The following is a 13,462-nucleotide window of genomic DNA, read 5'->3' as shown; positions in this document are numbered from 1 at the left end:
ACATGGAGCAGAGGACGCAGTTTATGTCTGGCTCCGGGAAGAAACAAGAGTGTCTGTTTTTAGGAGCTGGAGAGTCAATTGATTGTCGAGGGAGAACATTGCTGCTGCTGCTGCTGGCTTAATTTGATCCACATTTTGAGGGAGGGGGAGCGGGTGGGTGGCTGGAAGCAAGTCTTTCAGGACTTTGGTACTGATGAGTGGGACAGCACCCCCAACTCATGCTCACCAGACACGAGCGAGCAGGCCTTGGAAGAAGTCAACAAAAAACGCTTTCCCAGTACAGCACAGAGCAGGACTTAGGTTTCCTCAAACACATCGAAACTGTTACCCAGAGTCTGAAATTGGCCTTTGTAAGCTTGCCTGAGCTATAAAAGCGGCAGTTAAGCCTATTTTTAAACCCCCGCTGCATCAATATTAATTTTTGTCACGGTGACGGTAAACTGCAGAAAATTGCATCAATCATCGTCTGAAGTCATTATTTCTTTTGGGAGGTTTTTCTAAAAAAAGGAGCAGCGTAATTGTCTTTGGAACAGCAGCTGGCCTCTTTTATGATTTAATGCAAATTCCAGTTGTCTAAATCAAAGGCGATGTGATACAACAACCCAGGGACAAACAGTAATAGAGCAATTACGCAACTATTTGAATGCTTGTGGTAATCAATTGTCAGTCATGTACAAAGGTTAATACAGTCTGAGCTATGAAGGGGAAAAAAAAAATCAAAACTTCTTTTGAAGCGGCTGCAGCCCTGATACTGATATGATCTGAGTTTCAAAGGGATTTTTTTTTATGTCTTCAGAACAATTTCTGGTTCACTTTTTGACCCTTAAATAAAGTCCAGCTGCTAGACCCTCTGAACTATTCCCTCCTGTACCCTCCTCCCTGTATCTCCAGAAGGTGAGCCTGTTTGCCCCTGGAGGTGGAGGGTGAGGCTTTATTGGTGGAGACGGCATACCCAACTACACACTCCAAACAACAGTAGACCCCATCCGGTCCTTTAGCGTGACCCAACTCTACGCCCTGCAGATATGGAAGTCTGCATAATGTTGGAGGATATAAGCTATTCTCCGGTTTTTGCTTGAAGCACCGACCTGAAAAGAGGCCTCTACCGTCGCATCCCCCTCGAGGTGCGGCAGATAAAAGCCGCCACACGCAGAGGGATTTGGGACATGAAAGCTGAAGAATTTACATGCACTCCAAATTAGTTTATAACTCCTTCTGTCTCCTGAAAGAAAAAAGTTTCATTTGAAGAAAGCAGGGGGATATTCTGCAAATTGAGCAAAAAGGAGGCAAGGATTTGGCAAGGTCAGTGCTGAATTGGCGTGTCTGACTGCTGTTGCAGGCATGATGTTCCACAGCGAAGGTTTAGGGTGGCTGTTGTAAACTGAGCTGCCCCGTTCATTGCAGGAAAAATAAACAGAGGGCCGGGCCCGAAGAAAGTCCTGAGTACAGTGGAGCATGTGTTCCCTTGGTTAGCTGACACATTGTTTTAGAAATAACAGTCTGAGAGGCCGCTTTCCAGGCTTTATCGCATTCTCATACACACAAATGTCTTAGCACGCTCACATGTGTGCACATTTTCATAAGTCCACCTTCATTCTTTCGGAAAGCGCTCGCACAGGTTCCCAACTCACATCCCTGCAGGACTCCTTTTCCTCTGCGCCGCTGTGATAACATTGTGACTGGATATGGAATGGAATAAACCACCCTCCTTTCCTGTTCGGCTTCAACTGCTCTATCACTCATCCTCCATCCAACGGGCCCCCGCCGCTCACCCTGCTCCATCCCTCTCCTGTCCAGATGACTATTTTTAGCGGCAGCGCTGCTATTCTGGAATTTGTTGCTGACTGGCTGCTGCTGGGTGTCTGGGCGGCGATCTCTTCAGGAATGTCTGGCCCACTCTCAAACCACTCCAGAGTCCCAGCACAGGGCGGATGGCTCAGAGCTCTGATTACAGCCTTAAACCCGCTGTAGCTGGAGCTCACTCTCCCTCCAGTAGAAACGCAAAACTGGAACATGAAGAGAAACTGTCTAGGTCCTGCACCACTAAAGCACTTTTAAGTACGACTAACCTTTGCATTTGTTTTAATCACGTTTCTGTCCAAATCTCTCATCTGGGGACAAAACACCAACATAAAAAATTAAAAAAATTAAATACACATGTCCACTTTCTCTCAGAGAGATGAATGAGATGATACCTTTCTCCTATTTGCCTCTTAAAGCTTATCTCAGAGACTGGAAACATGGGGGAAACTGCTTACATGTCTCTGCCGAAAAGGGCTGTCTCTACCAGCACTTCTAACACTAACTGACAGTTTGTTATTATTTAAATTTGTACAAAATCCGAGTGAAAGGCTGCCATTTTTAGATCGGATTTGTTTTACATTTGATCTGGGCCATGACTAGTTGTTGTGCTAAGCTAAATTACAACATTAAACTGTTCCTTCAAGTTTAGGTTTGCATGGTTAAAGTTTGGTCTCCAGGAAACTAAAGAAAGTCAATGCAATATATAATTTTTAGAGTGTTTGTGATTGTGCGCTTGTGTGTGTGGTCCATGAAAGGAAAATAAGCAGCACTAATGGGAAGTTTTTCCTGTCTTGGATCGGGCTTAAGGGGTTTCAAAGCAAAATTGTTTGCAGCGAAGGGAACACCGTCCAAGCCCACCTGTTGCTCATGATTGCAGAGATCCGCTTGAGCTGGGCCATGTCGAGAGGCATACTGCAGTATGCCACTCAGTAACATCAATGGACCCGGCAGGCCCATTCATTCCGCAAGATTACCCAAGCAGAGACAATGCAATGCAGCGCAATATGTACATTATAGGCGTGTCTGAACTGCTGAGCGATGGAAGCGGTGCACATGTTTCTTCACCTTACCAAGCATTCACAAAAACGACATTTGAGCTATTTGGAATAACACTGCTGCTTGTGATTCCTGTAAATCATTGCTCTAGATGTTTTCCCCCAGGCCACAACAATCTGAATCCACAGGGTGTATTTTACATACATCACATTTAATGAAATAAGCCGTGCACTTTGAAACGGTGGCGAGATTTCATCCAGAGAGGGAGTGGTTTCCCCGAGGCCAAGTGATTAGATGAACAGGAGGGTGTAAAAATAACACTATAGGACGTCGCCAAGTCTTTTAAAACATGTATTTATGCAGCCTTTGCCTCTTCAGGAGCCAAGAGGAAGAAATGCTTCCATGACTAGTAATCCTTTCGCTGTAAATCACTGTACTCTGCATCGCGCCGATCCTCGACGTACTGATAAGAATTCCCATCACAAAACATCTTGTTCTTGTTAGCATTAGGATGTACACAAGTGGGTATGAAAAGGGAACAGTCAGCAGCATGAGCATGGATGCAGCTAATTGGTCTTGGCTCCTAATCAGAGGATGTGGGTTTAGCTCCAATACGGTGGGGCCAAATAAGAGCTGAGACTGGGAGGAAACCCATCAGACGGCACGGCCGAGCCGTCCGGGTAACTGGCCAGTCAGGTAATTAAAAAGACTCCGTATGAGAACTGTGTCTCTGCAGAGTGTAAAGGGCCATGGCCAAGGTTGGGAAGCAAAGTCGCTCTTGGCTAAAGCTCAGAGATGTGCGGCCTGGCTGCTGCAGGACCCAATACCACGGCTGCAGGGTTTTAGCACTGCTGGTTTTAGCCTGTCCTTCAATTTGGCTTTTGTTTCTGTGACTTTTTCTTCTACCAACCCCCACCGCCCCCATCCCAATCCGATTCACCCGTAGCTTTAAGTAGAAATACAGCAGAAAGAGCTGGATGGATGGATGTATCCCCCAGCTGGCTTGCATTCCTCTGGTTTCCACTTGTGTCTGCTTCTCCTTCTTTATGGGTCAGTGTTTCTGTGATTAAAGTTTCTATTCCCCCCTCCCTGTGCCTTTCCTCTCTCTTTCCATTCATAGTTGTTTCCTCTCAGTCTTTTTTGCCTATCCGTTTTTTTTGTTTTTTTTTTTAATGAGAAATTTAAAGGCCCCAAAAATTTACCAGGGAATCTCCATTCCAATTTTGTTCTTAACTTACTTTACCACCAAAAAACATGGTTTCATCCAATAAAGATTATAATTTGAAAGCATCTAGCCAATCTTTAACTAAATTTGCAAATGTGCAGATACACCAATCAGTAAATGCTATGTTGTTTCTGCTCAGTGTGCAGGGATGCAGTACCAGCTTTCTCACAGTCTTCCTCCCTGTAAGTCACACGGCTTTATCATCAATGCCAGCTGACTGGCCATCCTCAGACTGACTTTACAGTGATTGATATGAGCTCGGGTGTGGACTCCTTGTCCTGCTTCCTCTTCCTCCGCCGCTCTGCAGAAGCGGCAGTTTCACACGGAGGGGGGTTTGATACAAGTGTGAGATTTTGGCAACTCGAAGCAGCGGTGGAAAAGAAAAAGCCACATCACACCCAGGTACATTATATGTGCATTTCCATGCTAATAAATCTGGCGGTACCTGCAGCCAGAACCTGGACCTAAATGTGGCCGGAGCAGCTTACAGTACCTATCCTTGGGAATTCCAACCTAAAATGAGATTCCAGTTCAAAGTTAGATTATTTTTTCACATCCAGTAAACATACCCTTTCAGTGACCAACAAATAAACCCAATGTCAAGTTTCTGCAGCTTTTTTTGAAATGCACACTCAGTCCATTAGGAAACTACTGTACATAATGACCACATATCAAGAGGAATGATTTGTTTATCTGACCTCGCTGAAACTTCACCACACTCAGATAACTCGGTAGTAAAACCCGATGACCCCGTCACCATTAATCCCTGTCAGGGTGGTCCATCTACCGTTGTGTCTCTTTAAAAGGAAGAGGGGGGAAAAAAAACTTCCCAGGAGTACGTGTGGCCTGACATTTGCTATCCCATTACGGCCCACCTAAGACACAGCCGTGTACATAAAACAACATGAGACACAAGGTAATGAAGTGCTAACCACTGAGGTAATCGCTGTCGGAGCGGCGACCCTTTCCCCTTCCCCTTCTCATCCTTACACCCTCACTCTTAACCATCCCCTCCCTTCACATTCGCTTTTATGGTGGTATGCGACTGACAAGAGATTCCTCCGGATAAATCAAAATGGGTTTTTTGTCCCAAGCATGCTTGTGGGATTGAAGACAACTATGAGGAGATTTTGAGGTTTGTCTCATGATGAGGGGATTAAAAGCAGCCTCAGGGGGAGGAAACATGCTTCTTGGATTGATTTAAGAAAAGAGGAACAACCTAGACAGATATTAAAGCCTGTAATGCATGCCAAGATGAAGGGTGGGAAGTTCTTTTAGGAAGGGTTGAGTTTCAAATAAAAACAACTGCTCTGCGACTACAGGTGAGTCCTGTTTGATGCTCACTCATGGTGACATTTGGATGGGAGCTCTGCGCTTTTTCTCCCAGGCGAAGATACAAATCTTCCTTTGGCAGCTGTGGTTTGTTGGGGTGGGGGTTGGCCGAGGGATGTCTTGTCTTAACATGGTAGATAGACTGGTGAGTCGTCCCTGAAAGATTCCCTTTATGATGGATGGCCATCTGGACCATTTCTCGGTATGTGTCTTTTTTTTCTCCTTCTCCCTTTTGTCTTTCTCCTAAATAGCAATGAAATGCAGAAGGAAAACAAATGAAAAGATAGTGCTTTGAAAATGGATCCGTCCCAGCAGCCTTCCTCCACCACCGCCACCACCACCTCCCTCCCTGATTCTGACCCCCTCCTCTATCCACTTGTGCAGGCTTGACGAGGGAGCATACCTCCCTTCATCGCACGCAAAGGGGTGGAGGGGGGGATTAAAAGAAAAAATTTGGGAGGGAAGGGAAAGGAATGATGGAGACCAGAGAAGAGGAGAAAGTGATGGTTAGAGGAAAACCCAGTAGTGGAGGCTGATGATAAAAAATGTAGAATAGCTGGAGAGGAGACAGCAAAAATGAACTGAGAGAGACTGAGACATTATATGATGGTGAGAAGAAGGGAGAAAAGGTGAAGGTTCTTGCTTTGGGCAGCTGAGAAATATGAAGAGATTTAAAATGGTTCAGAAACTGTGCTGGGGAAGTGGGTGGAGGACCTTTGAAGGACATGACTGTGGTTGACCAGAAAATAAATGACAAGGAAAAAAAGAGCAGTGGTCGAAAAGGAGAAAATAAAGGGAAGGAGAGGATGCTGGAAGCGAGGGACAAAGAATGCACACTGAAACTAAACTGATAGTTTAATATGCACATTAAAATGCTGAATAAGCTGCAGTTTTTTGTTTAAAAGCGCAGAAGAACAAGCTGAGAATGTGTGTCAGTGTCTGCACTGCAGGAATCGTAACATTAAGAACGCACTCGTAAAACATGTAAATAAATGCTATCAAATTTAGCCTTAAAAAGAGAACAAAACAGAGAAATGTCCCTTAAAGTACAGTTTCCTGCGCATCAGAGAGTCCCTGGAACTGTTTGGTCCAAAAACACCTATAGATAGTACAATATTACAATATTAACATGTATTGAACGTTGTGTATCTGGTCACAGAATAACATCTAAATAATTGATTTCATAGGAAATACATGCACAGTATACTTTCTTGCATTGCGTTAGGTAAGGACACAGTCGTGATATAAATCTGTCCACATGAAGTTGGTGGATATGATCTAAAAAATGTCTAATGGATAAAACATGTTAAGTAGTGAGCATTAGTGGTGAAGTACAATATTTACTGTAGATATCTGAGTCATTAGATTCTCAGACAATGCTCCTTTTAGCTTCAGTTAGCAGATCTTGAGAAAAGGGTTTGTCCTTCACCAGCCAGTTGCTTAACTGTCTGTTCTCTGTCTGGTGCTCGGCAGATAGCATACGGTGGCTTCATCAGAGCTGTTTAGCCAATTTAAGGCCGTAAAACTAAAACATAAAGCTAAATGCTACAGAAAAGCTTGCACTCTACACCTTCTAACTCAGATTGGTGTAATTTAATAATATGCAAATGTTATAAGCTGTTACCTGTGCGCTGCGCCAAAGAATGATTTGCACACTTTGAAAAAAAAATAAAGAAAGCAATGTCACCGATACATTTCGTAATTTCATTCACATGAGACTTGAATCCAACGGTTAGAATCTCCGACAAAGCAATTATTCTGTGATTGTCAGAGACCTGTCCTTACTTGTTCGTCTGACCATGAAACCACTTACGCTGAGACATTCAGTACCCAACAACATCAAAGACAATAACTCCCATGTCTCCTTCTAAAAACACAAATCTTTCATACGCTAATGACACACTATAGTGGTGAGCGATGCACCGAGCAGGGTGGGAAAGATTAGTGAACTGACAGACATTCCAAGCAGCTGATGTCAACGCACTATCACAAAATATGCACAATGTGATGCTACGAACCAAAATATGAACCCCTCGCACAATATGAGAGCTGATATGTTTGGACAAGGGTGGTCCCCAACTGGCTGACCTGGAGGTCAAAATCATAACTCCTGAGGTAGAAATTCCTCAGGCCTGGTCCAAGGAGAGCCTCGCAGAGGTGAGAGGTGGACCAGGAGGCCTTTGTTGCCAGACTCTGGAAGCTAAACTAGCCAAATGACTGGTTCAGGGGACTGCTGACCACAAGGCCACATTCCAGACATTCCTCAGACAGCGATGTCCTGGTGAGTTTACAGAGGACAGATGTCCTCTTCACAACCTGTGTGGCAGGAGGCGGTGTCAGAGAGAGAGCAGATGATCTTTTGATATCATTGTTCTTTCCCACTTCCAGACTCGCTGCGGTTTGAACTGGGGTGAATCACTCGATGAGTCCCTGTGAAGCTCATCCATCTAAAAGCCGCCAGAAGTTTATTTAGACTCTGATGTTGGACCAGGAAAAATAACTTTAAACCCTACAGGCTCTGCAGCTTGTAGTTTCAAGGTCAGGTCATCTGAACAGTTTAACAGAGCTCAAACGCACGTCGGAAAAACAGCTTCCTTAATTAGCAAAAGTCACGCTTCATCCAACCAAATTACAAATGTATAGTATATACAGTATATTTTCTCGTGGTTTCTAGCCAAACAGATGGTTTGGTTGTATTTTCTCCAAGCTCTGAAATACTATATATGTGACATGTTAGCATCCACCCAAAGCCTGCACAAAAACAGTACAAGTGAATAGACAGATTTCCCCATTGAGAGGTGGTGGAGACCAAGTAGAGCTAAAAGTTGAGTACATTTTAGACTTGCATACGTCAGGTTGTGGATAACTGTTTGACTAACATAAAAACTGGATGACGTAATAATGCACACTGCAAAAATAACACTCGACCTTTTAAGAGTTTTTATGTGTTTTAATATAGACTGATGTAGTGTATTTCCACTGAAATGTTCCAAGTATAATTTTTTTATATTAATGTGTTCTCACTGATAGATCTGCTTGCATATCTTCTTCTCAGCAGTAAATGGCTTGGTGGCCAACTTGATCCCTGCCCTGTAGGTCATAGAGGTCCTTTTGTCTCCGCTGTGAGAATAACAGAGGAAATTCAATTAACCTCTATGCACTGGGTGAAAGAAGAACTATTACTAATACAAAATAATAATATATATATATATATATATATATATATATATATATATAACTATTAAGAAAAAAATCTGAAGAGTGTTTTCTTGTGCATTTCCATGAACCAACCTTTTACTTATATTTTTTTAAGCATTCAAAGTGGCTGTAGATAAAATAAAAATAAAAAAAAATAGTAGCAGTAAAATTAGAAACAGTAGTTGGTCGGTTGGTTGTGAAAGCTCAGTGCGCATCACTGAAAATCTGCAAAGTCAATTACCTGGCCCTCTCTTCCATCTTGAACGCGTCCGAAAGGGTCAGCACTCACGGAGCTTTGACTGAGTTCCACCAGGTGCACATACAGTATTTAGACATGGTATTTGCCTTCATCTAATTCGCATCCTGAAATGGCTGTTTTATCTGGAATTTTCTACGAATAAAGCAGCTGCATAAACAGGAAAGGCAATTTGCGTGCATGCTATGCTGAGCACCAAATGCTTCCTCTGACACGTTTGGAAAAATGTCAGCGGCATATTACGGTTCCAGTCCTGATCCAGTTTCCCTCCTGCAGAGAGAACAGTTTCATTCTAGGCCTTGCTATAGAAATACAATCTCACTCCAATTAACCTCTGGCTTCTTATGGTATAGATAGCAGCTTTGAAAAGCACGTGTGACGAAACACAAGCCTCACATCCCCAGTGTAAACACGGTAATTACTGAACGGCTTTTTTTGCGCAGAGAGTGCATTGACACACTACAAAGGGTTTCATCTCACTGGTGGTGTGTTTGACTTCCTTTCCCGCACACATGATTTGTCTTTCAGTCAGGCACGACCATGGGTGGAGCAGCTACTTCCTGGGCAAAAGTAGAAAAGGCTGAGGGGGTTAAATGGGAGCCCACTGACCCACATAAACAAGCACTCTCATTCATAGCCTCTGTTACTCCCTCATTGCTAAAGTCTGACTCACAAACGTCCAAATACTATTGAAACCCCCTCACCTTCTTCTCTGCAACCCTATCACCACCACCAAACCCTTCTCCCACACAGTTCATCCACTCCAGAAAATCTTTCATATCCTCCTCGTGGTTTCAAAATCAGCATCCACACCCAATGCACTTTACACATATGGAATCATACTGTATATAGAGACAAGGCGAGCTTATATGAATACACACATGCACGTGCCCGCGCACACAGTCTTTCCTTTACACACACAAACACTCCAGGAGAGGGAGAGGAGGTCAACATAACTCCTCTCGCAAGAATGCAGCAGAAGTTTATGTTGCCATTGGAAGGGGAGAGAGGCATCTTGTGTGAGCTCAGATGAGCAATTATCCTTTTCAGCACACAGACGAGAAAAGAGAAAAAAAAAATTAGGAAGGGCTCTTTTTCTGGGAACGTGCCTCCCACCAATATTTCTCCTCGCAGCCGCAGGAGCGCAGAAACTTTTGAACTAAATGGGCAAATGTCGATCTGTCACTCGGCAGGAATGTGTTATTTTTACCGTGACTATTTTTTACCTCCACTTATTTCCGTGGCGCCAAGTAATAACATTTTGTTTGGACACATGAAAGCAGAGGTTCTTGAAGTACTGATGTTCAGACGGTATTGCACTTTGCGTTCAAGTGGCTTTATATATATATATACGGTGAATATTTCATTTTGAATTAGAAGCACTGGCGCTCACTTGGTTTACAGTCCCAGCTTGCTAAGATGTGGTGACCTAACATATAGTAATGACATTATAAGTACATAGTAAAGAAGACATTACAGGCCATTCAGATAGAAAAACACACAAGTGATACGAGCATCTCTCTGCATTAATTAATGATAGTAACCCATCTCTGTTTGAAGATGCGTGCACAACTTTATGACCGTGGGTTCTGAGGTTGTGTAAAACAAGCTTCTGCGCTGTTACCAATTACTTTTATAACGGGTTTTACGAAGAGTAGACGTAAACATTGAGGGCTCTAATCTTAAAAAGACCACCACGCCCAAACATACAGTCTAACATGTCTGGCACCGCGAGCTGATCCTTCCTGTCCTTCCGCTGATAGTTTACAACTGGATCCTCACAGTTGATCGCCGATGCCGTTGCTTCCCACATTTTAGCAGCCGGTGTGTTTATGTGGTCCTCGCCTGTGGAAGGGTGGCTTCCGTGGCACATTTTCCTTTACGGTCACTGTTTATATCTCCTAATCTATCTCTTCACTATGTGTGTGTGTGTGTGTGTGCATGTGTTTATCCTGTACTCTGCTAAGTCTTCCTTCCCTCTGCCAAAGATTAATTGAATTGTTTTCTGGCATCGCCACTCACCAAGTGAACAAATGACAGGCATGCAAGTGTTTACAGTTCATTTCTCCAGTTGGCAACTCAAACAGAGTTCGTGTTTTGCTTCGCCTCCACAATCCCTAGAAAGAAAACAAGGAGCAGCAATGGAAGTCTAGACTTCTGCATAAAAAGATTGCCCTTGCATACACTTCAGAGTGGGTTTTGTCAGCTGGATTGGTAAATGTGAAAATATCTATAGCCTATGATGTGATTATACTGAAGTGAAAATAAGTATGAATGATGATGAGATTAGTCAACAGCAGCACGAGATGTAACTTTCTGTTGCCACCAAAATATTCTCTTGAGCGAATTTTGTGCCAAGCTCAAGGCAGCTGTGATACATAGTATATTTCCACATTACAACACACAATAGGCTTTTCTTATAAATTGGTTAAAGAAAAACTTGGAATATGTAGATACGCAAAGCTTCCCGGACTACATCCCTATGAGACATTTTCTCAAAAACGTTCCAAAAATCCTGTAAAAGAGAAGCTCACACAACCTTTTTATTTTTATTTTTTGAAGAAATGAGGTCCGTGGTCCAGAGACAAAACCCCTCCAGACAGGATGGGAGCCCTTATTTACTTTCCAGATAAGGATTGCGGGTAGTGGACGGAGTGAAGTGTGCTGGCATGTTGGCTTGTTTTGGGGAAGCTTCTGGGATGTCTGTGATAAGAACACAATGTGGGAAGGAGGGGCTGTTTGCAAACATTTACGCACTGCTTAAAATCAAGTGTTCTGTAGTAATGGTGTTGTCCACCATGCTGGATGCCTGCCTTCAGCAAACGTGAGTCTTATAGAAGGTAGAGAACGTTTGACACTAACATACATATAGACAAGGACACCTTAAAAATGAATACATCTAATATTAATTTAATTTAATTTATGTTTTTTTTTTTTTAACATAACCCACAGCCCCAGATTAACTCAAGTTTTCACTGCCATTGGCTAAATGCATCACAGAAGTGACTTTAAACTGAGTGCTTTTAATAATACAAAAGGACAAGTTTTTTCATGCAGCTGAAGCATCCATGTCGGTGTGGTCAAGTGTGTATTTTGTACAGCTCAGGCGGAGCTAGATATTTTAAGCCTGGCCTTTACACTTTGCTCAAATTCCACTCTTGTATAACAGCCACGAACAATGTGTTTCCCTGGCATTACGACCTTCATTAAAGAAATGTAGATCATGGCCGGGATGCATCAGACGTATGGTCAGCGGTTGGCAGGCAATGTCCTGCAACACTGAAACTAGTCTGACCCCTGTGGCTTTTCAGCTGATTCAGAACGCTGAATTAGTGGTGGAGGACATTGTTGCTAACAGAGATCACTGTTACAGTATTCATCCTAGCAAACAAGGGGAGAAACCGAAGTGACACAAGTACGTAAATAAGGTCAAGATGGTACACAGAGAAGGCTCTTCTCTTCTACTTTTCATCTTCATCTCATCTGAAAAAGCCAATAAAGTTATATTTTCACAATGACATGGTCAATTGGAACGGCCGACAGTATGATTTGGATGAGGCCATTTCTGCACAATGGTTTCCTAACTTCCTAGCTAGTCCGAGCTGTTCTGCTACCCCCATCTGCTGGTGTGCAGACTGATTTCCTGGATCGGAGAAGCAAAGCACACCCGCTAGTCGCCTGTAGTCTCTGCGGTGTGTTCAGGTGACATGTCTTCACTGCTGGCAGGTTTGATGATGGCGGTTTAGAGTGTTTGGGCATTAACTTGTCTGTCCTCTCTTGTTTGTGTTTTACAGTTATTTCGCTTAAGAGGGCTAAAATCTCCAGTAATTGGTGAGAAGCAGTAGTCATGTCAAGTTGCTGTTTAATTAAGTGAATACTTGTAAGTCATACATACTTTCCCATCGTTACCTTCCCTCCTTCACGATGTGAACGGGGTGTTAACCCACAAACATCCTAGGCTTTATGGGAAAGACTGCTAAAAACACATAATTATGTAAAACATTTCACAAAATGCTGTACTTCCTGCACGTTACAGGTGTCAGTGGGATGTTGAATGAACACGGAGGTTCTAGTTTCTCTGTGGTTCTGAACTTTGTATCTTGTAAGGCAAATCTCCAATTCTCCTCTGTACATCTTACTATGCGAGCGTACTGTGCGTTGATAAAAGTAGATGCAGACATAGATAGATAGATAGATAGATAGATAGATAGATAGATAGATAGATAGATAGATAGATAGATAGATACTTTATTTATCCAGAGGGAAATTCAGTGTCAGTATCCAGTGTCATCCTATAAAAAAAAAAACAGAAAAAAACATTATGCACACATAAAGTGTCACTTTAATTTTTGCAGAGAGAAGAGAAGGAATGTGTATTTATTGGTGTGGCGTGTCCATGCCAGCCGAGCAAGACCGAGAAGTGTTAAGAGTGTCGAGTGAGAATTACAGCCGTGTGTGATCACTGTAATTATAAAGTTCAGGGTAGCTTGCTCTCCATTTATCATCACTTGGGGATGGCTCATATCGCTCACACTTTGACTGATGAATGTGCATGTCAGGGCCAGGAGAGGTGAGGTTTGGGCACAGTGCTGCATTTTTGTTCATTTCAAAGTTTGATATTCTCTCTAATCTTTATTTCTGCACGGAGAGCG

Source organism: Chelon labrosus (assembly GCF_963514085.1).
Source record: "Chelon labrosus genome assembly, chromosome: 11".
Taxonomy (NCBI): domain Eukaryota; kingdom Metazoa; phylum Chordata; class Actinopteri; order Mugiliformes; family Mugilidae; genus Chelon; species Chelon labrosus.
The sequence above is the reverse complement of the archived record's forward strand: the minus strand, read 5'-3'. Positions refer to the sequence as shown.